At 42.2% G+C, this 25,857-nt stretch overlaps 1 non-coding gene across 1 annotated transcript; it reads left to right on the top strand.

Moving 5' to 3' along the window:
* Positions 1-24,125: 24,125 nt before the first annotated feature.
* On the top strand, positions 24,126-24,199 carry Trnat-ugu (transfer RNA threonine (anticodon UGU)). The gene has a single exon. It is a non-coding gene; the product is annotated as a tRNA-Thr (tRNA).
* The last annotated feature ends 1,658 nt before the right edge of the window (positions 24,200-25,857 follow it).

Genomic DNA, 25,857 nt, shown 5'->3' with positions numbered 1-25,857 from the left:
TTCGACTTTATTGTTTTAATTCCAATATTAATTATAATAAACATTGTTGGTATTAGTGTGACAGTTGAATGGAAATATTGGGAAACCCCCACATGTCCATTTTTTGACAAAATTCAGTTAGCTACGATTTTGTACTTTAAACATACAAGCCGATCATGACATAGAGGAACCACTTATGTTGTTGTATTTTCTGTGTTGTTATGCAACCATTGTATCACCTAAACTGAAGAGAAACACCACATGCACAAAAGATAGTGGCTTTACCAAAAATTTTATTTGCCGGCTCTGTTGGTTACCCATTTTATTTTTAAATTATCCGTTGATACTGTAATTTAAAATTTGGGCAAACACAAGTGGACACGAGTTGCACATGTGAAGAGCTCGGTATAAAAATCAGAAGTCCATCTCTGAATTTGCTGCTAAAAAGGCAGCAACAGCTTAGTTAATAGTCCACAGGATGCGTACTGGTAAATTCTTCCGAAAATAACATGCTGTTAAAGAGATAACTGATACAGATTCTACCACTGCAGGCCTCTAGTTCGATTTTATGCAGAACCTGCAATTGTGCCAGACATCAATAAACGACATGTTTTGCTTGAGTCAGCTTCCAGTAAATGTCTTTAATGTGAATGACTTATGAAGATGAAGAGCCACGTTTTACCTCTGTCATGAAGGAATAGCATGAGAAAGCTCTGATGTAGTGTGCTCATTTCGTTTTGATTATATATCTGAAAATGTTGGATAACATATTTAACACCTTCGCTTCTTTTATGATCCTTCTGGACGCCAAAGTAAAAACCATGCTATGGTCAGATTCTGTTTAATGCTTGTGAGGCAGGGAAGATTTCATTCATCACCCATTACTTTCCAATAAGAAGAGGCGACCCTTACCTTCCATGTAACAGAGATTTCAGCATGGTAAAAAGGAAAATTAGAAAGGGGGACAGAACATATTCCTGAAAGAATATACATAATTATAATAGTAAAGCCCAGCAAAAAGGTAACCTTTGAAGTGAAAATACATAAAACGGAATAAGTGCTAAATTTTAAGGGATGGTGGCCAAAGTTGTCCCAAAAGAATGATACTTCTGTTGAAAGTCAAGGAAGGGCTGTAACACTTTCATTCTGATGTGCTCTTTGACCATTTATTATTGTATATATACTTGCTTTTATCTTTATGTAAATTTATATGTACACGATGTATGAATTAATTTGTTTATTTTGCTGTATAATCAATTATGTATATTATGTAACCATTAACCTAAGTGTTATCTTGTATGTCTTCAAAATTTCAGCTCTATTAGTTAATGATACATCGAGTGCAAACTATTTTCTTTCTCGCTCTATTACGTAAATGTTTCAATTGTTTTTGCTAACGTGCGTGCAGCCCTCTGTTGCCGCGCGTGTTCGAGTAATTCTTGACATTGACTGTTCGGTTCATTAATTCACCTACCGAACAGAAATTTTGCCCAATTGGGCTGGCGACCGTATTTCATTTAGTTATAATTATTTCAGTAACTCTTATTATTCTGTTCCGATCCACGTGGTACCCCTTCTCGTTGGCACAGTACGTGAATGATAGCACAAACCTTTCGGACAACCATAAAAAGTTGTACTGTAATTAAGTAAGCGGAATAAGTTGTCCTAGAAGGCATCTAGTTGTTAACCTCCCCCTCATTTATCGACTGCCGGCCTCGTGGCCGAGCGGTTCTAAGCGCTACAGTCTGGAACCGCGAGACCGCTACGGTCGCAGGTTCGAATTTTGCCTCGGGCATGGATGTGTGTGGTGCCATTAGGTTAGTTAGGTTTAAGTAGTTCTAAGTTCTAGGGGACTGATGACCACAGCAGTTAAGTCCCATAGTGCTCAGAGCCATTTATCGACTTTATATTGAATCTTTGGAACGGTAGCATTTTCAAAATTTTATTCCAATTGTTTAGGCGCATGCTCACGGTCATATATTTCTAACATTGTCGATAGAAGGGAAGGGTGACGTTACAGGGCTACGCACAGAAATAATAAACAGCACTTGCATACATCGCAATTCATACAGCCTTGCTATTCACATGACCATCTTGGTGTAGTGAAAGTTATGCCATTCACTGATGGAACAGAAAAGTACGCATTCTAATTGACTGATCCATCTCTAATTTTACCAAGCCCTATAAAGCAGGCTTATAAAGATCACGTGTCGATAAATGAGAAGAAAATGCATAACGTAAGGGCTTTCTACCATTCCTAACAAAAGAAGAAATCATCCAGAACTTCTACTCTAACGTATACCCTTGGTCAAGATGTGTGAAAGAATTAACAACGTGTAAAGCATAATAACAAAAAGAATGGAAAATTGCGTAATTTGTTTGATTTTTGTCAATATTAGCAATAATGACTGATGCTTATTTATTAGAGAATTTTGAGAAAGTCCACGTGTTCACTACGTAAATTTTACCTTAATATCAAGGAAACGTAACACGATTGTCGATAATGCATTGGCATTCTTTCAGCTCCATTCATTTCAACAAAAAAGATAAGTAAAACTCAATTTCAACTTAACTTTAAGATCTGAGATGTTTTTAGTATCTCGTCTTAAGTTTAGTTTTTTTGGACATGTGGGGTTTCTCAATATTCCCATTCAATTGTATCAGATGTCACATAGGTTTAGTCATTGTGTCATGTAACACAATATCTTTACGATAATAGATCAGTCTACTATAATTTTTATGTCGCTGAAGATTTATATTTTCTACTGGTATATACTTCAGAAATTCAAAAAAATTTAAATTATGCCACCGAAATTGTGCTTTTGTCACGCCCTAAGCAACATAATATCTCTCTTATTTATTTCTAAATTTAGTATGCCAACTAATGGTAAATCAATAAAACGATGAAAAAAGCATGAAGCCATTAGAGCAGTTTTTTTTATTTTTGGTGCTGAGGCTATGTATTTTTATTTACAAATTAAAAATTGTTGTCTATGTACTATAATTTTTTGATTTGTGCTGTAATTCTGCAGCCCTGAACACATTATTCCATCTCTTCAAGCTGCCAACACTATTAATAAATAATAGTTTAACGGAATAAGTAGGTTTAAGATATATGAAGAGCAGTTGCCAAAATGGTATCACTTTCGGGAATTTTTTATCTTCTGTAAGGAATTTCGAAAACTCAATTAGAAACGCTGTTGTGTTTATACACAAATCATGGGAAGACTAGCTGAGCATCTTGCAGCGTAAGACAAAATCCCTGTGATTACTGGCGTCCAAGGGGCATATTTTTCAGGTTAGAGTCAGATTACAGATAGACAATACTGAAAGAAATTAGAGCAGAACAGGACCATATAACAGTTTCCAGAACAATAAAAATACATTTTTTCATCAGAACATTAGAGGGACGAACGTATATGAGCTTCTTGTATGCCTAGACTATGTGGAAAATTCTGAAGTGATAGATGTTCTGTGCCTCTCTGAACGCCATGTAATTACAGCGACGGAAAAGTTAAATATTAGGGACTATAGACTGCCATCATTTCCGTGTACAGTTACCAGGGAAAAAGGAGGAGTTTGCAACATATGTAAAAGTTGAACACCAGGTCAAAAATGCTGAAACAAGTAGTCTTTGTGTTGATCAGAACCTACAAGCATGTACTTGTTCATTGTTACTGCAGGATACTTCTCTGATAATTGCAACAGTCTACAGATCCCCTCAAGAAAAATAAGGTATGTATGAGAATTCTAGATGCATTAATGATATACCTGTCATACAACAGGAATTAGTCGGCATATTGTGGGGATTTCAATGCAGATATCGTAAAAGATATGGGCAGGAAAATGAACTAGAATCATTATTTTTCAGGAGACAGGAAGATAGTATGACACTGATCGATAGCATATCTATAAGCATTGTTTAGGCTGAAACAATTAATGTTTACCCAGTTGCTAGAGGTCTATCTGATGTTGATGCACAATTAATGGAAATAAAATATACGGCACCTGAGGCAGGTTCATACAAATCAGCGAGGCTTTTTTATGAGTACAGGATACAATGGTTTAAGAGTAATTTAAAAGGTCTTATGTGGATGAGGCCTATACAGAAAGAGAAGCTAATATCAAATTCAATTTATTCCACAATAAATTCGTGTGAGTATTCGAAAGTTTCTTTCCTAAAAATGATCCAGAAGATCCTTCAAAAAAAGTAAGCTTTGGGTAACTAACTGAATTAAAAGCTCATCTATGAAGAAGAGGAAATTTGTATAAAGACCAGAATAAGTCATGATTTCGTACTACAAAAAATATTGTAGGATCTTAAGGAAAGTCGTTAAAATGTTCGGAAGTATGCACGCCCTGACAAATGAAATATACAGAGAATAATATTAAAACTATACGGGATATTGTCAAGTGTGAGACAGGACAGCAAGTCAATGTACAAGATCCCATAACAATTAAACTAACTGATAACGTTGTGATTGATAATTCACAAGTTGTAAGTACTTTCAACAATCAAGCAGCAAAAACAGGACGAAATTGTTAAGTTGAAGACCCAAGAGAATGTATTAAAAACGTCATTCAGCAAAACGTTAGGCAAATAGAAGTAGCCCTAACATTCTTTACTGAAATTAATAGAACTATAAAAATTTTAAAAATCAGAAGCTCATGTTGTGTTAATGGAATTTCAGAGAGAGTTCTGAACAGTGATTCCACCGCAATTAGTTGTGTCCTTAGTGATACACGCAAGGCGTCACTTACGCAGAGAATTTTTCTAGACAGGTTAAAATATGCAAAAGTTAAACCTCTTCATACGAAAGACGAAAAGACAGACTTAAAAAAAAACAGTCTCTTTCCTTCTTGACGAATTTTGAAACAATATTCGAGAAAGTAATGTACTCAAGAGCAGTCTCACACTTAAGTGGAATAAGTTTACTTTGCGTATCACAGAGTGGATTTCAGAAGGGTTGCTCGACTGAAAATGATATTTATACATCCATTCACCAAAAAACACAAGCATTAAATAATAAAATATCACCAGTTGGTATTTTTGTGGTATTTCCAAAGCGTTTGATTGTGTAGATCATGTTACTCTCTTAGAAAATCTCTAGTTTTATGGAGTTGATGGCGTTAGGCACAGCTGCTTTGAATCATACTTAGCAAACTGAAGAATACTCAGTATTGTAGAACACTCAGTATAATGTCGTTTATTGAAACTGAACTACACTTCTCGAAATATCACTATATACACATACAAAAAAAAACAAATAACATGTAGACGACTATTCATTAAGAGCGTCGGTGAGGTCCGTCGGAGCTGGTCCTAGCTCGGCGAGGAACTGGCTGTACTGCTGCTGCGCTGGCCTTATAAAGCCGGCGGAGGTCGGCGGAGTACTCCAACTTTCCCTGTGTCTGTGAGGCGACCTCTGCATAAAAAGGTTCGCATTAGTCTCTAGCAAGTTCTGTTTATTTTGAAGAATTGTTTTCCTCTTGGTTGCGCCTGCAAGTGCTTCTGTATGTTATATGGTACACAGGGGTGTCTTGAGTGTAGTCTGCCTGGCAGGGGCCGTCTGTGGCAGACGTAACACAGAGTGTAAAAAGTTTTACTCAAATGTAAAGTAGGGTAAAAAAATTTAGTGATTGGGGAGAAATAACAAAAAGAGTCCTACAGCGTTCAATTTTGGGTCCACTTCGATTCCTTATAAACATGTGAAGGACCTTCCACTTAACATTCAACAAGCAAAATAGTTGCTTTTTGCAGACGGTACTGGTGTTGTAATAAACGTCATTAGAGAAAACAGCAGACGAGATGATAAATGATATTTTCGAAACTATTGTAAAGCGGTTCTCAGAAAACGGTCTCTCCCTAAATTTTTAAAAAACACAATCTATTCAGCCCTATACAACCAACAGAGTTACACCAGCAATTGATGTGGCACATAAGCACGAGTTATTAAATAGGATACAATGCTCAATATGTTTGGGCATACATATGATGAAGATTTGAACTGGAAAAAGCATATTACTAAGTTTCACAAACAATCATGTTCAGTTGCTGTCATTCTTCGTATAATTGCTTACCTTGGAAACAAGCGAATCAACCTCCTGACGTATTTTGCTTATTTCCTCTCAATAATGTCTTATGGAATAATTTTCTGCGGTAATTTAACACTTAGAAAGAAATTGCTGACGGTACAAAAGCGAACAGTAAGCGTGGTCACCAACGGAACCCATGTAGATACCTCTTCAAGGGTCTAGGTATTTTAACTGTGGCACCACAATACATATATTCGTTAATGAAATTCGTCATAAATAATCCATAACAATTTGAGAAGAACACTGAAGGCCATATCTACAACACCAGAGGAAAAAGTGACATTTATTGCCCATTATTAATGCTCTCAGTGGCTCAGAAAGGAACTCAACATGCAACAACAAAAATTTTTGATCATCTGCCGGATAACGTATAATGTCTGACAATTGGCAAAGCAAGATTTAAACCTAACTTAGACTCATTTCTTATGGACAATTCCTTCTATCCTACTGACGAATTTGTACTTAAAAAGTGGTAGACAGTAAAAATAAATAAATAAAAATAAAATAATAATAATAATAATAATATCATAAACATGTTTTCAAATGTTGCTGCACGAGTAAAACGGAAAAAAGTTGTGTGTTAATTAATTTCAACACTAATCATATATACATATACTGTAAACTGACTCGTTTCATATCATTTCGATAAAAGAATCGTTCAAATAATCTGTAGAACTGTAACTACCTAACTGACTAACTCCTTTCTATCATTTATCCCGTGGTACGAGGTTTGTTATTATTCGGTATTTCGAAAACTTGTTTTAATTTTGCGGCCGGATGCCTCTCTCGCCACCACAGTCGTCAGTGAATCTGTCTGCGAAGCTTTTAACCTTTGTAGTGTTTCTTATAGTATTTTAATTCCTTGTGTATCGTAATATCTGATGCTGAGATTGGGGACCGGTTCAGTATTTGGAAAACTACCTGAAAACAACGCTTATGTTGTCCCATTAACCAGACCAACAATCGTTCATCCACCGCCCGGATTCGATCCGGGTCTCGTTCGCCTCTGTGTTTCGCATACTATTGATCAGATCTACGAAATGAGTATCAAATACATGCTTACCAATAGATGACTCGACAGTACTAGATACATATAGTTCTAAATTTAGTCATCATTTTTACAGTCCTATACAGTACACTCCCGTTAACAATGAAGACATCAGGAGCCAATGCTATTATGCCATTATACTGTGACGACGCTGATAATCACCAAACATGGCCAACACAAAGTGTAAGAAAAAGTACGAATTTTCAAAAGAGCTGAATATAATGTAAAAAATTAGCAGCTGCAGAATAGTTGTTCTGTAGAGATCTCAATTACGCTTACGTATTGGTACACGTCAAACGACGCACTTAATTTACTAGCTGTTCCGCTGCATTTTATGCTTCTTACTTCTAGATCTACTCCGTACTGAACACCTGTGCCCTGTATAGAGTGAGTGATATCGTTAAAGTCAAGATGTATCGTTTCAAGTACGGTCGTCTTGAGATAAATTGATCACCACATTCAGGAAGACAAAAAGGTGACGATGAAGGACGTTTCTACGATTTTTTACTATGATCAATGACAGTGTATATGATAATTGGCAAACGTGACGACCAATCGACCTTCATGCAACACTAGCCTTCAGAAGTCATATTGAGGTTAAAACAAGAAAGGAGGGTTACAGTATAACGTCTCGTCGAGACCAAGGCTAGACGCGAAGTAGAAACTCAGACTGGGAAGGATGGGGTAGGATATCGTCTGTGCCCTTTTAAAGGATTGATCCTGGGATTTGCCGCGATTGATTTAAGGAGGTCGCCGTAAACTTACATCAGTGCGGACTGATGGCATTTGAAGTACCATGTGGTAACTTCATATGGAGAAAATAGTGGAAAAGCCATAACAAACATTATCTCAAACGATGGCCTGTATATGTCTATGTATTGTTATTGATACAGATCTAGTGGCACAAAGAAACTGTTTTTTTACGAAATGCTTCACAGAGAGGTGTCCTTCGCAGCTGACATTTGTTGCCAACAAATTAGATGCCTTGCAGTCACAGAGTGACAAATGCGACCTAGGAAACAGCTTGGAACAGCTTGGAACAGCAGGAACAGCTTGGTTGGCAAACACCCCTAGTGCACTGCATGTCTTCTAATCTGGCACCCGCACGAGTTTACTTTTCGCGCCCCTTATGGGTCAACGACTAGGTTAACTAGTTTTTGTTTTGTCATGTTTGTTTTTGGTTGTTTCGTTTTGGCGATTGCTTAACTCAGAATCGGAAAGTCGCTACATGTGTGGTATCGAAAAACTACATCCCCATCATCAGATAACTAGGTGGAATAAATTGTTCAAAATTTGAATGGTATTTATATCTATTTTGTGCAATAATCTAACTGGAACTGCTATTAATATGCACTACACTAATACAACTGGTGTCTCATCATTATACAATTCAACGAATATCTATCTTAATTAAAAGTGAAGTATTTTGGCATACTCAAGTGCCTTTACCGAACTACAACGTAAATACGACCATGTGGCTGTGAGAGTAGTTGCTGAATGAAACACAGTTAAGAGTGTCTTTAATTATACGATTTCATTAACAGACTTGTGTATTTTCAGTAGCTGTTCCGCAGCATTTTATGCTTCTTACCTCTAGATCTACTGGGTATTGCATGTAGTGAGACGTCTTATGATGAAATAATTTCTAAAGATGTCAATCATGTTCGATGTAACTGTTTGTAGCTGTGTCACAGAGGAGATAAATTGTTACACTCGCGCCAGTTTGTAACTGAGAGCTACTGCCTCTTATTCTTTACAGTGTGTCGACATTTCCATGGAGCAAGCGACCATCTGCAGCGTTCATCGCCTCCTAATTGCCCGTGTGATGGTTGATACAGATCATTCGCAACGGAGACAATGAGATTAATTATAGTTGCTGCGTGAAAGTAACCTCCCCTATCTGCAAACAGATAGTTGATAAGTCGACGACACACGAAATCTTTGATTGGTATACCATGAATACATCAAGTGAGTCTTGCAAGATAATTCTTTATCATTCCAGGAAGTAATAAAACTATCACAGCGTCACCAGACATGTTCCACTACGTTGTCTTGACCCTATGATAGTCGTAGCATATGCCTTTCTTGAGTGGGGTAACAATTTAGGAGTGCATCTCGTGCATCAACGACGCAGCGGCTTAATTATTTTTCCTACGACGACATAAGGAGTATTCTAGTACTTATGGTGAGGGAGAATAATCGAAAGTTGTACAGACCGCCGCAATATATATGAAGGAAAATAAATGTAATCCACTGAGTTACAGCTCCGTTTCATTAACAACGTTATGAAATACCCTGAAGTATGTTACCTACTGACAAACCAGTATGAAGTTTGAAAGCATCACTCTTGTGAGACACAGCTGGCACTTTATTAATACGACGTACTGCGAACAGGGGCTCCCAAATTGATTCCTTATCTAGCGAGTTCCAAAAAGGCTTTTGATATCGCTCCTCATAAGCAGCTTACTACCCCACTGCTTTTCTGTGGACTACCGTCTCGGTTGTACGACTGGTGCCGTGATTTCCTGTCTGTAAGGTCACAGTGTGCAGTAATTGGCGGTACGTCACCTAGTGAAACGGAAGTGCTGAGTGTAATTCCGCAAGTAAAGTGATGTAGACCTTGTGCTATTTGTAATCAGAACATTCTTATTAGATTTGCAGCTGGTAATGCTGCAGTCTAGTAAACTCTTCAGAAGAGCAAAGCGAATTGCAAAATGATGTTGAAAATGTATTTTCACGGTGCAAAACGTGACAATTTACCCTAAACAATAAAATGTGTCTGGTTCAACATGATTATTAAGAACGTTTCGTCAAGCATCGATAGCTCGGTAAATTTCAGAGTTATAGATCTAACGAAAGCGCTATGGGTTACAAATATAAACAACGTATCTAGGATACATCGCACGTTCTGACGAAGATAAAACAAATGTAGTGTTATTGACACAACCCTTAGAAGAACGTAGAAGTCTGCTAAAGAGACTGTCAGTACTACGGTTGTTCTACCTCCTCTGGCGTATTGCGAGCACTGTGCGATCATTACCTGCCAGAGGAGATCGAAAGCGCTCAAAGAAAGCAGCTTATTTTGTAGTATTGAGAATTACGGCAGGCAGTGTCACGGATATTTTTCTTTTTCTTTTTCTTTCTTGTAGTTGGAGGGCAGAGGGAACTGGGGGACCAGTTTGGGAAGCAATATTAAAGCAAGCGCTTTTTCACTGCGTCACGTTACCTCCACGACACTTCAACCACCATCTTTTTCCTCCGAATGCAAACATTGTTTGTTGCCACCGCCGTAAAAATGATGATATTACAAATGTATTAAAAGAAATTACACCTCGCACATAACGATTTTGTTTGGTATTTTTTTCTCGAGCTTCTTACGAGAGTGGAATTGACGAGTAATTGAAGGGATTCTGTGAACACTTTACGAAACATTTAACTGTGAATTACAGAGTAATCGTTATGATCTAAACAAAGTGCCTCAGCACAACGTTATTTCTGTCGTGAAGCACTTGTTGTTTCAGAGACACTGATTATACTTAATAAGTGCTCAAAATGTGACTGATATACTACGTGAATACTATAATTTGGCAAGGTTGCCATCAAATCTGTTTACATTTAAAATCGGCCTAGTTATCTTGGTAGAATACATAAAAACATCAAAAAAAGTTTTGCATAACCTGGTATCCGAGAGTTCCGGAACCTGTAGAGAAAATTGGAACAGAGATAAACATAAACGTAATTTCCGTCCTTTTTATTGGTGATGAAAACCACACATTGCATGTTGTACTACCATACAGCGAGGCCTTCAGAGGTAGTGGTCCAGATTTCTGTACACACCGGTACCTCTAATACCCAGTAGCACGTCCTCTTGCATTGATGCATGCCTGTATTCGTCGTGGCATACTATCCCCAAGTTGATCAAAGCACTGTTGGTCCAGATTGTCCCACTCCTCAACAGCGATTCTGCGTAGATCCCTCGGAGTGGTTGGTGGGTCACGTCGTGCATAAACAGCCCTTTTCCATCTTCCCCAGGCATGTTCGGTAGGGTTCATGCCTGAAGAACATGCTGGCCACTCTAGTCGATCGATGTTGTTAACATGAAGGAAGTCATTCACAATATGTGCACGATGGCGCCGAGAATTGTCGTCCATGAAGACGAATGCCTCGCCAATATGCTGGCAATATGGTTGCCCTATCGGCCAGAGGATGGCATTCACGTATCGTACAGCCGTTACGGCGCCTTCCATGACCACCAGCGGCGTACGTGAGCCCCACATAATGCCACCCCAAAATATCAGGGAACCTCCACCTTGCTCCACTCGCTGGACAGTGTAACTAAGGCAGCCTGACCAGGTTGCCTCCAAACACGTCTCCGACGATTGTCTGGTTGAAGGCATATGTGACACTCATCGGTGAAGAGAATGTGATGCCAATTCTGAGTGATCGATGCGGCATGTTGTTGGGCCCATCTGTACCGCACAGCATGGTGTCGTGGTTGCAAAGACGGACCTCGCCATGTACGTTGGGAATAAAGTTGGGCATCACGCAGCCTATTGCGCACAATTTTAGTCGTAACACGACGTCCTGTGGCTACACAAAAAGCATCATTCAACATGATGGCGTTGCTGTCAGGGTTCCGGGTTCCTGCGAGCCATAATCCGTAGGTAGCAGTCATAAACAGCAGCGGTAGCCCTTGGGCGGCCTGAGCGGAATGTCATCGACAGTGCCTGTCTCTGTGTATCTCCTCCATGTCCGAACTACGACACTTTGGTTCACTCGGAGACGCCGGAACACTTCCCTTGTTGAGAGTGTTCCTGGCACAAAGTAACAATGCGCACGCGATCGAACCGCCCAATTGACCGTCTAGGCACGGTTGAACTACAGACAACATTAGCCGTGTACCTCCTTCCTGGTGGAATGATTGGAACTGATCGGCTGCCGGACCCCCTCCGTCTAATAGGCGCTGTTCATGCATGGTTGTTTACATCTTTGGGCGGGTTTAGTGATATCTCTGAACAGTCAAAGGGACTGTGTCTGTGATACAATATCCACAATCAACGTTTATCTTCAGGAGTTCTGGGAACCGGGGTGATACAAAACGTTTTTTGATGTGTGCATTTTCTTAAGGCGAGATCTAATGCAGAGCGAGTTTCCTGCGTCGTGCGATTGCTAGCTAGTTGAAATACAATCCTGGAAATGGAAAAAAGAACACATTGACACCGGTGTGTCAGACCCACCATACTTGCTCCGGACACTGCGAGAGGGCTGTACAAGCAATGATCACACGCACGGCACAGCGGACACACCAGGAACCGCGGTGTTGGCCGTCGAATGGCGCTAGCTGCGCAGCATTTGTGCACCGCCGCCGTCTGTGTCAGCCAGTTTGCCGTGGCATACGGAGCTCCATCGCAGTCTTTAACACTGATAGCATGCCGCGACAGCGTGGACGTGAACCGTATGTGCAGTTAACGGACTTTGAGCGAGGGCGTATAGTGGGCATGCGGGAGGCCGGGTGGACGTACCGCCGAATTGCTCAACACGTGGGGCGTGAGGTCTCCACAGTACATCGATGTTGTCGCCAGTGGTCGGCGGAAGGTGCACGTGCCCGTCGACCTGGGACCGGACCGCAGCGACGCACGGATGCACGCCAAGACCGTAGGATCCTACGCAGTGCCGTAGGGGACCGCACCGCCACTTCCCAGCAAATTAGGGACACTGTTGCTCCTGGGGTATCGGCGAGGACCATTCGCAACCGTCTCCATGAAGCTGGGCTACGGTCCCGCACACCGTTAGGCCGTCTTCCGCTCACGCCCCAACATCGTGCAGCCCGCCTCCAGTGGTGTCGCGACAGGCGTGAATGGAGGGACGAATGGAGACGTGTCGTCTTCAGCGATGAGAGTCGCTTCTGCCTTGGTGCAAATGATGGTCGTATGCGTGTTTGGCGCCGTGCAGGTGAGCGCCACATTCAGGACTGCATACGACCGAGGCACACAGGGCCAACACCCGGCATCATGGTGTGGGGAGCGATCTCCTACACTGGCCGTACACCCCTGGCGATCGTCGAGGGGACACTGAATAGTGCACGGTACATCCAAACCGTCATCGAACCCATCGTTCTACCATTCCTAGACCGGCAAGGGAACTTGCTGTTCCAACAGGACAATGCACGTCCGCATGTATCCCGTGCCACCCAACGTGCTCTAGAAGGTGTAAGTCAACTACCCTGGCCAGCAAGATCTCCGGATCTGTCCCCCATTGAGCTTGTTTGGGACTGGATGAAGCGTCGTCTCACGCGGTCTGCACGTCCAGCACGAACGCTGGTCCAACTGAGGCGCCAGGTGGAAATGGCATGGCAAGCCGTTCCACAGGACTACATCCAGCATCTCTACGATCGTCTCCATGGGAGAATAGCAGCCTGCATTGCTGCGAAAGGTGGATATACACTGTACTAGTGCCGACATTGTGCATGCTCTGTTGCCTGTGTCTATGTGCCTGTGGTTCTGTCAGTGGGATCATGTGATGTATCTGACCCCAGGAATGTGTCAATAAAGTTTCCCCTTCCTGGGACAATGAATTCACGGTGTTCTTATTTCAATTTCCAGGAGTGTATGTTGTGGTAGCTACGTTTACCATGAGTGTATTCTTTAATTTATTTTTCGTTAAATATCTAAATGAAACGTGAATAGTAGATGTGCCTACTCATGTTATAGCAAAGTAGCTCTAGCTGAGTTAGTTTATACCACAGACTTGGGTAGGGTAGATGAACCGTTTGATGAGATGAGCGTGGGTTAGCGGCTTTGCGGCCTGTGTCTGTAGTAGCCGTGGCTCGCGAGCGACTGGCCAGCGAGGCTGGGCGGCTGACGGGCTGCCTGGCCAGCTACAGCCTGGTGCCGAGGCGAGACCAAAGCGAGCGAGCCGACGGTGCCATGCAAACAGCCCGCGTCCGCGAGGGGCCTGCACAACCGTAGCGCATGGTTCTGCGTCAACTCAAGATACATTCGTCGCTCTTATTGAAGAAGGTGGATGTTCCATCAGAGAAGCTGGCAGAATGTATGGCGTGTCACCTACCACTGGAACGAGTTGGTGGAGGAACTACCTTGAAAGAGGCACTACCAGTAGAACTCCTGGCTCAGACTGGAAGAGAGTGAGCTCACAGCAGGAGGACAAGGAGCTAGTGTCTAAGAGCAGAGAAAATCCCTTTCTGAACGAGAAGCAGTTGCGGCGGGAGACCAACTTCCCCAGCTCGAGTGACACGATTCGCCTAAGGCTGAGGGACGCTGGACTGCACGCACAACGATTCGCCGTGAAACAAGAGCTCAGAGTTCCATCCGAGTGCGTCGTAGGAAGACGTCATTTTCACTGACGCGAAGGTGTCTTCCAAGGTATCTACATCTACATCTACATCTACATTTATACTCCGCAAGCCACCCAACGGTGTGTGGCGGAGGGGACTTTACGTGCCACTGTCATTACCTCCCTTTCCTGTTCCAGTCGCGTGTGGTTCGCGGGAAAAACGACTGGCGGAAAGCGTCCGTGGGCGCTCGAATCTCTCTAATTTTACATTCGTGATCTCCTCGGAAGGTATAAGTAGGGGGAAGCAACATATTCGATACCTCATCCAGAAACGCACCCTCTCGAAACCTGGACAGCAAGCTACACCGTGATGCACAGCGCCTCTCTTGCAGAGTCTGATACTTGAGTTTTCTAAACATTTCCGTAACGCTATCACGCTTACCAAATAACCCTGTGACGAAACGCGCCGATCTTCTTTGGAGCTTCTCTATCTCCTCTGTCAACCCGACCTGCTTCAAATGGTTCAAATGGCTCTGAGCACTATGGGACTTAATATCTGAGGTCATCAGTCCCCTAGAACTTAGAACTACTTAAACCTAACTAACCTAAGGACATCACACACATCCATGCCCGAGACAGAATTCGAACCTATGACCGTAGCGGTCGCGCGGTTCCAGACTGAAGCGCCTAGAACCGCTCGGACACACCGGCCGGCAAAACCCGACCTGGTAAGGACCCACACTGATGAGCAATACTCAAGTATAGGTCGAACGAGCGTTTTGGAAGGTACCTCCTTTGTTGATGGACTACATTTTCTAAGGACTCTCCCAATGAATCTCAACCTGGCACCCGCGTTACCAACAATTAATTTTATATGATCATTCCACTTCAAATCGTTCCGTACGCATACTCCCAGATTTTTTACAGAAGTAACTGCTACCAGTGTTTGTTCCGCTATCATATAATCATACAATAAAGGATCCTTCTTTCTATGTATTCGCAATACATTACATTTTTCTGTGTTAAGGATCAGTTGCCACTCCCTGCACCAAGTGCCTATCCGCTGCAGATCTTCGTGCATTTCGCTACAATTTTGTAATGCTGCAACTTCTCTGTATACTGCAGCATCATCCGCGAAAAGCCGCATGGAACGTCCGACACTATCTACTAGGTCATTTATATATATTGTGAAAAGCAATGGTCCCATAACACTCTCCTGTGGCACGCCAGAGGTTACTTTAACGTCTGTAGGCGTTTCTCCATTGATAACAACATGCTGTGTTCTGTTTGCTAAAAACTCTTCAATCCAGCCACACAGCTGGTCTGATATTCCGTAGGCTCTTACTTTGTTTATCAGGCGACAGTGCGGAACTGTATCGAACGCCTTCCGGAAGTCAAGGAAAATGGCATCTACCTGGGAGCCTGTATCTAATATTTTCTGAGTCTCATGAACAAATAAAGGCGGTCTAAGAGTCGTTTACAGGCAGCAAGGGTCTCGCACTCGACGCAGATTTGTAACTACGACGAGAAGAAGTGGGCGGCTATCTGTTTCCTGCTCTGATATATTTCTGCAAGAGAAGCAGGAATTCTTCGCAGGATGGAAGGAACTGTCGGCAGCGAGCAATATGCCCACATATTGGAAAATGTGATGCTTCCGTCAGTGGGAATGTTGTACGGAGAAGGGGACTTCACATTGCAAAAGGACCATTCTCCCTTTCACATATCTGCATTCGTTCAGCAGCAGGTCTCCGCGACTGCCATCAACGTCATGGACTGTCCGCCACGGACAGCTGATATGTACCTTATGGAAGACATGTTGACTGAGGTCTCCAGAACGTTAACAGAGAACTGGCCACGAAACCAACCAACTGCAGCTGATACTCTTTGGGACTGGTTCTTGAAGCCTGGGAGGAAGTTGCTTCTTCAGGCTGTTACGTCCGACGGCTTATGGATTCTATGCCAAGACGTATCACAGAAGTACAAAATAATATGGGATTCTGTATAAAATATTAGAGCCCCTAAAGCGTTTTTCTATGTCGTCTTTTTCGTCCTTTTTCATTGAGAGCCGGTGGAAGTTCACTTGGCAACAGATAAAATAAAATTTGAGTCAGTATTCCTTTGAGTTGCCTGAGCCGTGTTGGCTGATTTCATGTTTTAAATCTTGCCTACTGGCGCGAACCGTCTCTGTGTAGTCGCCTGTTAGTTGAGTGTTTGGTTGTAGTTCCTTGGAGCAGCTGTGAGCTGTTTACGCCGCGCGGGTTTAGCCGAGCGGTGTAAGACGCTGCAGTCATGGACTGTGCGGCTGATCCCGGCGGAGGTTCGAGTCCTCCCTCGGGCAAGGGTGTGTGTGTTTGTCGTTAGGTTAATTTAGGTTAAGTAGTGTGTAAGCCTAGGGACTGATGACCTTAGCAGTTAAGTCCCATAAGATTTCACACACATTTGAACATTTTTGAGCTGTTTACGGAGCTTACGGGCGCACGATTGTCTACGTGGCTGGTGTTCGGTAGAGTGGTGTTGGTTGGAACTGCTTGGGCCTAATGTCGTCGCAGCCGATTTGCTCTGGATTAACCAGCCATAATTGGTGATGTGGGTGCTGGAGTGTTGTTCATTTTCTGGCACCGTCTTTTCTGCCCTTTTAGGGTAAGGTACTTGTTATTTGACTGACACATGTGCTCCCATGTTGAAGTTGCTCCTGCTACCCTGGGTAGCCTGTTGTTCTCCATCACTCTGTCTCAAGGGTTAAATTCAGCCTTTCGTGCCTCTGTTTGAAATTGTCTGAGTGCCACATTTGTGTGTTTTAAAATTCTTTTAATTACAACTTGTTCAATGTCTGTTTATTTTGTCAGTCGCGCATGAAATTAACTGTCGTATGTTCTAGGCCACCATGTGTGTTAGTGACCACTGAGATAGAAATTGGATCTTATTTGTATTGGAAGTTGTATATCATGCAGCGACTATAATGTTGCCTATGGCTGTTGTAAGCAAACACTAACAGCCCAGTGAATCTTGGCTCGTTTGGGTAATTAGGTTCCATAACAGTGAGATTCTGCCCCTTTCAAGAAAATTAATGTTTGTTATTTTAAATATAATTACTATTGTAATTGTTTGAGTGATAGGCTTCAAGATTTGCCTGTTAACTTTAAGCCACTTAAGTTAATGTGTCTGAGTACCGTATGATTTTCTGGTTATTACAGTAACTTGTTATATTTTATTGTAAGATTAACCGGTTTGTGCTTCTAGTAATTCTTATCGTAAAATTCTTGTTGTCATACGTAAGGTCTGGTTGGGGCTTGGGGCCACGCTCAAATTAAGCTACTTCTACATCTACATCTACATCTACATACATACTCCGAAATCCACCATACGGTGCGTGGCGGAGGGTACCTCGTACCACAACTAGCATCTTCTCTCCCTGTTCCACTCCCAAACAGAACGAGGGAAAAATGACTGCCTATACGCCTCTGTACGAGCCCTAATCTCCCTTATCTTATCTTTGTGGTCTTTATGCGAAATATAAGTTGGCGGCAGTAAAATTGTACTGCAGTCAGCCTCAAATGCTGGTTCTCTAAATTTCCTCAATAGTGATTCACGAAAAGAACGCCTCCTTTCCTCGAGAGACCCCACCCGAGTTCCTGAAGCATTTCCGTAACACTCGCGTGATGATCAAACCTACCAGAAACAAATCTAGCAGCCCGCCTATGAATTGCTTCTACGTGCTCCCTCAATCCGACCTGATAGGGATTCCAAACGCTCGAGCAGTACTCAAGAATAGGTCGTATTAGTGTTTTATAAGCGGTCTCCTTTACAGATGAACCACATCTTCCCAAAATTCTACCAATGAACCGAAGACGACTATCCGCCTTCCCCACAACTGCTTGTCCCACTTCATATCGCTCTGAAATGTTACGCCCAAATATTTAATCGTCGTGACTGTGTCAAGCGCTACTCTACTAATGGAGTATTCAAACATTACGGGATTCTTCTACCTATTCATCTGCATTAATTTACATTTATCTATATCTAGACTTAGCTGCCATTATTTACACCAGTCACAAATCCTGTCCAAGTCATCTTGTATCCTCCTACAGTCACTCAACGACGACACCTTCCCGTACACAACAGCATCATCAGCAAACAGCCGCACATTGCTAACCACCCTATCCAAAAGATCATTTTGTAGATAGAAAACAACAGTGGACCTACCACACTTCCCTGGGGCACTCCAGATGATACCCTCACCTCCGATGAACACTCGCCATCGAGGACAACGTATTGGGTTCTTCGAGCCACTCACATATTTGGGAACAAATCCCAAATGCTCCTACCTTAGGAGTCTGCAGCGGGGCACCGAGTCAAACGCTTTCCGGAAGTCAAGGAATATGGCATCCGTCTGATACCCTTCATCCATGGTTCGCAAGATATCATGTGAGAAAAGGGCGAGTCGCGTTTCGCAGGAGCGATACTTTCTAAAGCCGTGCTGATGCATGGACAGCAACTTCCCTGACTCAAGGAAATTCATTTTATTCGAACTGAGAATATGTTCGAGAATCCTGCAACAAACCGATGTTAAGGATATTGGTCTGTAATTTTGAGGATCCGTCCTTCTACCCTTCTTATATACAGGCGTCACCTGCGCTTTTTTCCAGTCGCTCGGGACTTTACATTGGGCAAGAGATTCGCGATAAATGCAAGCTAAGTAAGGAGCCAATGCAGTAGAGTACTCTCTGTAAAACCGAATTGGAATCCCATCAGGACCTGGTGATTTACTTATTTTCAACCCATTCAGCAGCTTCACAACCCCAGGGATGTCTATCACTATGTCCTCCATACGGGTCTCGGTCTGAGCATTTTTCACGTGTTCTATGATTATTATGCATGAATTATACGTTTGCTTGTTTGCTCTTTGCCTTCCGAACTGTTCGTAGCGTTTGGAGGCGCTGACCCGGGATGTTATCCGTAGCCGCCGGCCGCGGTGGTCTAGCGGTTCTGGCGCTGCAGTCCGGAACCGCGGGACTCCTACGGTCGCAGGTTCGAATCCTGCCTCGGGCATGGGTGTGTGTGATGTCCTTAGGTTAGTTAGGTTTAAGTAGTTCTAAGTTCTAGGGGACTTATGACCTAAGATGTTGAGTCCCATGGTGCTCAGAGCCATTTTATCCGTAGCCCGTCTGCGTCGGCTGTGCACGTGGGCGCTGGCGGCGCGCCGCTTCCCGCCTCACAGTAGCCTCTCAGTCGTTACGGCCTCCTGGCTTGCTACGGCATCCCCCATAAGTTGAGTTTGTATCTCGTAGCAGTCGGGCGTCAATGTAAGCAGTAATGCCCATTATTCTAAACCATCTTGTTCAGACGTACCTGCCCCTTCCCCCTGTTTGAAAAATGGTTCAAATGGCTCTGAGCACTATGGGACTTAACATCTGTGGTCATCAGTCCCTTAGAACTTAGAACTACTTAAACCTAACTAACCTAATGATATCACACACATCCATGCCCGAGGCAGGATTCGAACCTGCGACCGTAGCGGTCACGCGGTTCCAGGCTGAAGCGCCTAGAACCGTACGGCCATACCGGCCGGCCCCCTGTTTGAAGTTTGGTTTTTAATGTAATAGTTTTAATATTGGTGTAATGCTCAATTTGTTAAATGGTATTTTATTATTTTTCTACGTCAGTATCTTGAGTATGACCAAGGAGTTCTCTGATTGATCAATTATTGGATATTTGTGTTGATACCAGACTTGTGTACATTTATTATACTACACTTCTTGTAAGTTTTATTCATTAATGTTAAGCACTCCGATGGCCAGAGAAATGTTGGAATTGTGATCTTTACATCACTGCTGTCATTGTTTGCCCAGCGCTAAGTGCATGTTTGAGATTTATTTGCTTCTACTATTTGTTTTTTAGTCGTTCTTAAATTGGCACATTTTATTCGTTTAAATTAACTAATTGATCATCATTTGGCTCAATTGAAGAAATTTTGGAACAATTACCTGAATCATTTGTATTTTATTAGTGCTTTTGGTACCTGTGCAATAAACGATTGTTGTTGTGTGAAGTCAAAAATGACTTGTGATAAATGGCCTGCACCTTTCCCACGCCTGTTCAGTTATTTCCTTACCCTTGGGCGTCCACTGACATTTTATTGCCTTTTTAATTGAAGTTAGTTTCTTTTGAATACACATTTTGTTAAATATTCTATTTTTATTTCATTTATATCCTGTCTAGAATCGTACAAACTAATCATTTTAGATGGACGCTTTAAAAGTATTTTGTGTTATTTCAAATACATCTCTATCTTTCCCTACTTCAATTAATACAAGCTCCGTCCTCCAAAAATTATGCAAACGATTTCGTTTTATATTTATTCATTGTTAATTTCTCCTCGATTCGCTCTCTCACTCTCTCTGGCCTCTCATACATTATCACCCCAAATGCCCTTCTACTCCATTCTCCCAAAACGTTATAAACAAATCTAACGGTTTACACCGAAACTCTACTTTCTCGTTTAATTTCTGCTTTCTTTGTTGTCTCCTATCATTCCTCTCAAAACCCATGAAACTCTATTCGTTTACATCCCCTTACCTGTAATCCACTCTTCGTACTGAAAACATTCCTTCCTTCTCTCTCTCTCTCTCTCTCTCTCTCTCTCCCTCTCTCCCTCTCCCCCTCTCTCTCTCTGTCCTAGGACAAAACGAACTTTCGCATACGTCTAAGGAAGGAATACCTTGCAAGCTTTTCTCTCTTTTATTTTGCACTTCCACACTCCTGTACATTCCTAGATCCAACCCTCCTTCCTGCAACGCTTCCCTTGACATCTGCATCTACATCTACATGAATACTCTGCAATTGACAATTAATGCTTGGCAGGGGGTTCTTTGAACCACTTTCACATTATTTCTCTACCATTCCTCTCTTAAAGGGCGTGTGGAAATAATGAACAACTAAGCGTTACCGTGCGCGTACTGACTTGTCTTACCACAATCGTCTTGTCTCATATGTATTTCGGGATAAAAAAAATATCTGGCATTCAGCGGAGGATGTTGCCGATTGGAATTTAGTAAAACCTCGTGATCGCAAAGTAAACCGCCTACGTTTCAATGATTTCCATTCTATCTCGTTTACCGTATCCGTGACACAATCTCCCCAGTTTCATGATAATACAAAACGAGCTGCCCTTCATTCAACTTCTTCTATGCCTCCCGTCTGTCATACTTCGTACGGATCGCATATCGTGCAGGAATACTCACGAAAAAGACTGACAAGAGTGTTTCAGACTGTCACTTTAATTGGTTTGTTGCATCTTCTACGTATTCTACGAATAAAACATGACCAGTGGGTTCCCTTCCTAATACGACGGTTCCAATTTAAGTTTCTCGTGATCATAGCTCATAGATAATTAGTTGAATCGATAACGTTTAAATGTGGCTGATCTATCGTGTAAGGGAACTTTAACGGAATTGTGTTGGTATTCATGTGGAGAACATCAAACATTTTATTCTTTAGGGTTAATTGTCACGTTTTGCACCGTGAAAATATAATTTCAACATCATTTTGCAATTCGCTTTGCTCTTCTGAAGAGTTTACTAGACGGCATCATTACCCCCTAAAAATCTAAGAAGAATGTTCTGATTACAAATAGCACAAGGTCTACATCACTTTAGTTGCAGAATCACACTCATCACTTCCGTTTCACTAGGTGACGTACCGCCAGTTACTGCGCACTGTGGCCTTACAGACAAGAAATCACGGCTCCAGTCGTACAACTGAGACGATAGTCCACAGAAAAGATATGGGGTAGTAAGCCGCTTATGAGGAACGATATCAAAAGCCTTTCTGGAACTCTCTAGATAAGGAATCAATTTGGGAGCCCCTGTACGCAGTACATCGTATTAATAAAGTGCCAGCTGTGTCTCACAAGTGTGATGTCTTCAAACTCCGTACAGGTTTGTCAGTAGGTAACATACTTCTGGGTATTTCATAACGTTGGTACAAAGTATTTGTTGACACGTCCTGCTACATGTCACTGTTAATGAAACGGAGCAGTTCAAAAATGTTCAAATGTGTGTGAAATATTATGAAACTTAACTGCTAAGGCCATCAGTCCGTATGCTTACACTCCACTTAACCTAAATTAGCCTAAGGACACACACACACACACACACCCATGCCCGAGGGAGGACTCGAACCTCCGCCGGGACCAGCCGCACAGTCCAGAAACGGAGCTGTAACTCAGTGGATTACGTTTATTTTCCTTCGTATATATTTCAGTGGTCTGTACAATTTTCGATTATTCTCCCTCACCATAAGTACTAGAATACTCCTCATGTCGTCGTAGGAAAAATAATTAAGCCGCTGCGTCGTTGATGCACGAGATGCACTCCTAAATTGTTACCCCTCTCCAGAAAGATATAGCCTGCAGAAATATAATCGTCATGCTACGACTATCATAGGGTCAAGACAACGTAGTGGAACATGTCTGGTGACGCTGTGATAGTTTTATTACTTCCTGGAATGATAAAGAATTATCTTGCAAGACTCACTTGATGTATTCATGGTATACCAATCAAAGATTTCGTGTGTCGTCGACTTATCAACTATCTGTTTTCAGACAGGGGAGGTTACTTTCACGCAGCAACTGTAATTAATCTCATTGTCTCCGTTGCGAATGATCTGTATCAACCATCACACGGGCAATTAGGAGGCGATGGACGCTGCAGATGGTCGCTTGCTCCATGGAAATGTCGACACACTGAAGAATAACAGGCAGTAGCTCTCAGTTACAAACTGGCGCGAGTGTAACATTTTACCTTCTCTGTGACACAGCTACAAACACTTACATCGAACACAGATCGACATCTTTAGAAATTGTTTCATCATAAGACGTCTTACTACATTCAGTACCCAATAGATCTAGAGGTAAGAAGCATAAAATGCTGCGGAACAGATACTGAAAATACACAAATCTCTTAATGAAATCGTATAACTGAAGACGCTCTTAACTGTGTTTCATTCAGCAACTGCTCTCACAGCCACATTGTCGCATTTACGTTGTAGTTCGGTAAAGGAACTTGAGTATGCCAAAAGACTTCACGTTTAATTAAGATAGCCATTCGTTGAATGCTGTAATGATGAGACACCAGTTGTATTAGTGTAGTGCATATTAATAGCAGTTCCCGTTAGATTATTGAACAAAATAAATATAATTACCACAGAAATTGTGAACAATATATTCCAACTCGTTACCGAATACCGTCTGATGATGAGGATGTAGTTTTTCGATACCACACATGTAGCGACTTTCCGATTGTGAGCTAAGCAATCGCCAAAACGAAACAACCAAAAACAAACATGAGAAAATAAAAACTTATTATATACTAAGATGGTGTCTGTTCTTTCCGACATGTCATTTCATTGTAATTTCATTCTAACGATCTGCATGGTCGCCGATGGTATCTGTTCTTTCGGACGTGTCCGAAAGAACAGATAACATCTTAGTATATATATATAGTTAAGGCTCACCGACCACTTGACCATCTTCTTCTGTGCGAATGCACAACCAGTGCCCGAACTCTTTACGGGAATCGGCAACGCGCAGCGAGTAATGAGTATAATGGGCGGGGGCACTACGAATGTAGTGCGGGACAATACGTTGAGAAGGTGGGTTTCGCGGGAGGCGTGCCAGAGATAAATCCCTGCAGTCGCGCTATTCTCTGTGTCCTCGGTGGCTCAGATGGAGAGAGCGTCTGTCATGTAAGCAGGAGATCCCGGGTTCGATTCCCGGTCGGGGCACACATTTTCATCTGTCCCCGTTGATGTATGTCAACGCCTGTAAGCAGCTGAGGGTGTTCATTTCATTGTAGAAACTTATTAACTTGGTGGTTGATCCATAAGGGGGCGCGAAAAGTAAACACATGCGGGTGTCAGATTAGAAGACGTGCACTAGAGGTGTTTCCCAACCAAGCCCCTCGGTGCTGTTTCCTAGGTCACATTTGTTACTTTGTGACTGTAGGGCATCTAATTTGTGGGCAACAAATGTCAACTGCGAAGGACACATCCCTGCGAAGTATTTCGTAACAATATTTCTTTGTGTCACCAGACATGTATCAATAACAATACATAGACATATACAGGCCATCGTTTGAGATAATGTTTTTATGGCTTATCCACTATTTTCTCCATATGAAGTTACCACACGGTACTTCAAATGGCCATCAGTCCGCACTGATGTAGGTTTACGGTGACCTCCTTAAATCAATCACGGCTAATCCCAGGATCAATCCTTTAAAAGGGCACAGACGATATCCTACCCCATCCTTCCCAGTCTGAGATTCTACTGCGCGTCTAACCTCGGTCTCGATGAGACGTTATACTGTAATCCTCCTTTCTTGTTTTAATCTCAATATGACTTCTGAAGTAGCACACTTCAAGGTAGCACAGAACTGTCGTTGCATTACCTCGAGCCGAACATATGTACATCTCGCTACTTGGGAAGAAACAAAAATATTTCTTTTCTGTTTATAAGACAATAGTGAAAGGCGCAGTGTTCGAATCCCCGCCAGGCAAAAATCATTTGTATCGTCGTTTCAGATTCCTATATATCGCTATTGGCGAACATATTTAATATCGGAATAATTGTGTTTCTTTAGCAATTCATGTAGGTACTGGGTTCTACTCCCCGTCCATCACCACCACTTTACTTCTTGGTGTTTCATGCTTGTGCGTTGCACTTTATTACATATATTTTGTAGTTATTTCACAGGAGGGTTCCTGGTACAGTGGTAAACGTATCGTCATTTATTTCCATGTTCGGACATTCGACCTTGTAGCCTGATACTGGTGGAAACTTCGATATTTTACGTCTCTTTATACCTAGTCGAGTCTCAATCGGACACACAATCTTTGTTTTGTTAACAGTCGGTTCAGATTCATATCACGAACTACCAGTCGTCATGTCATTTAATTGGTGTGATAAGACTTATGATGTGTCACTTATTGTAATGCATTTTAATTTACAAGTGTTATGACTGTCTCATCTCTAATTAGGTGTTTTCTAATATTTCTTGTACCACGGTATTGATTTACAACTAGACTGACTGTCATAATGAGCAGTGCACGCCACAGGAGGGCGCTAAACAGTATGGCTGGAAAAGCATAAAAAAAACCTTGCTGCTTCGGAGTACATTCAGATTTCGTCGAGTGCTTTGGAATTGTCCCTAATCGTTCCACCCGTTAAAGCAGAGCAAAACTTGGGGGCGCTTTACACACTAAAGGGGTCACATCACGTACAGTTTGTTTGCAACCCTGCGGTGTATGTTCAATCATCCAGGCGGTGTCAGCAGTGTTGAATGTTGTAAGGACGTCATACTGTTGCTCATCGCACTGTGAACTGTCGTGTCCGACTGCGAAAGGTGTGGAATCAACGCCTCTTGGGGAGAGGTGGTTACATT

Source organism: Schistocerca cancellata, chromosome 4 (genome assembly GCF_023864275.1).
Source record: "Schistocerca cancellata isolate TAMUIC-IGC-003103 chromosome 4, iqSchCanc2.1, whole genome shotgun sequence".
Taxonomy (NCBI): Eukaryota; Metazoa; Arthropoda; class Insecta; order Orthoptera; family Acrididae; genus Schistocerca; species Schistocerca cancellata.
Note: the sequence above shows the minus strand (reverse complement) of the source record. Positions and strands in the feature narration are given on the sequence as shown.